Below are 2025 nucleotides of genomic sequence, written 5' to 3'. Positions count from 1 at the left end.
TTACTCATAGATTTTGCACACCATGGTTTTGGCTCTAACTATTAGGAATATGCTTCTGCACTTTGTTTTATCCGGAAGCTACGGTCGCAGCGATGAAGTGCTATAGCGCTAGTGAAGTGCCTTCGAGCAGTCTTATGTTGGTTTAACAAGGTACTCCTGACTAATGATAAGTAACTAATCACTCGATAATGTTTGATGAAACTCAATTTATGTATGCAATTTTCCTTTTCTGTAAGAGCGAGGTTTTTTGTGTAGCCGCATGTTTTGTCCACATGATTCTTGAATGAAAGAAAATAGTACATTGGTGGAGCAAAACTTTCCTTGTAGAGTACTGCATATCTGAAAGAAACTAGATAGTAGAAGCTTGTGGTATCTGACTACTTGTTGTTATGACAGTAAGAATTCAGAAACATATATTCATGTTATCTTGATAATAATAAAGGAGGACCACAGAGCCCAAACCTTTCTTGATCCAGTCTTAAAGTTTGAAGGACCACATGTAACTTTAGCCATTGCTGGAGCAAAATTTTGCAGAGTACTGCATATCAATTAGACTTAGTTAATTCTTGCCAAAACTGGGCCCCAAACATCAATTTTCGAGTTCTAACTTGTGAGTTGATTATCCTCGGGTACAACTATTTCTTGTAAGTTGTTGATTGTCCTCGGCTCCTCCCATCTGTCCATCTTGCTCTGAGAACCCAGCCTTCTAGCTATGGCTGCTCCATGTGCCGGCCATCGAGCCATGGTTGATGATGTGTTATGATTTTGGTGATGTACTTATGTAATTTTATCAGGATGCCAAGTTTTCGTTCTATGTGGACAACTGTGTATTTATTACTCCACACGAGAGCTCTTGCCTTTCTTGCTGTATGGGAGCATCTTGTTGAGTTCAGTAATTTTACTCTGAATTATGTGTTCTTTTCTCTCCTTTTGCCCCTTGTCAATTAGCTACTACTTTCTGGTTTCTTTCTTGCCCTATAATTTGAGCTTGTTATCTATGGGAGAGTCTTTTTGATTGCTGAATGCATTATAAAATCCTTTCATGGATGCAGTTTCCTGTGACACTTTCCTTTTTGTAGCAATTTGTGCCCATAGCTCTTGTTGTTGTTCAAACTTGAAATAGCCAGCAAAATTAACATTGCTTGGCATAAATTGTCCCATGTGGGTTGCTTCCTATCGTCATTCTATTACCATATTATTGGTCACTAATCTTGTTCTTGTCCATGCATTGACTGACTTAATGGCTAGGATGGTGCTGGAAGAACCATGCATAGGGGTTACCGAGATCATTGTCTTGTAGCCGCCATTGCTGGAAGTTTGATCTTTCCAGAGGGCGGAGCGATCCCGAACTGGAAGACTACCCGCGTAAACATAGGTAAGCCGCTGGTACCTCATGTGTTCCCTCTCATGCTATGTGTGCCCACTTGAAATGAATAAAAATGACATATACATTTCCGTGTACCTGAAAGATGTGTAAATAGTTGTGTCTCTTTTTGATGAATAAGTAACAAGACATAATTATGCTGTTCATCGAGCTATCGGTGGTTGTCGTGCCGATTATTTAGTGTTCGGATCTTGGTAGTGGTCTTCTTTCCACCACAATTATGTGGTTGTGTTGATCTTTCTTTTCAATGAAATTGGTCTCTTGTAGTTCTGTGCTAGCTAGCATCATGTTTGGTCTTTGGTTGTGTTTTATCCATTTTGGTTGTCTTGTATAGATAAAGTTGAAGGTTTGGTTGTGTATTTCCTACATCATTGTCTTGTTGAATTTAATGAGAAAAAACTGATTTTTTAAGGCATGCATAGATTGGTGTAGAAAATGAAGTTGTTTCACTTTACTTATTGGGTGCTCTCTTCAAATATCAAATAAAAATCTCTCCTGCATCTTGCATGATGATGTTCTTAAAAATCTCTCTTGAATCCAGATGTGTAGTTTGGCTGGCTCAAGGTGCAAAGTGCGTCCTGAGAGATATATCGGTTTTGATTAGAGAGACACCTGACTCAGTTCTTTGAACATTATTACAG

The sequence above is a fragment of the Triticum dicoccoides genome, chromosome 1B, assembly GCF_002162155.2.
Source record: "Triticum dicoccoides isolate Atlit2015 ecotype Zavitan chromosome 1B, WEW_v2.0, whole genome shotgun sequence".
Taxonomy (NCBI): Eukaryota; Viridiplantae; Streptophyta; class Magnoliopsida; order Poales; family Poaceae; genus Triticum; species Triticum dicoccoides.
Note: the sequence above shows the minus strand (reverse complement) of the source record.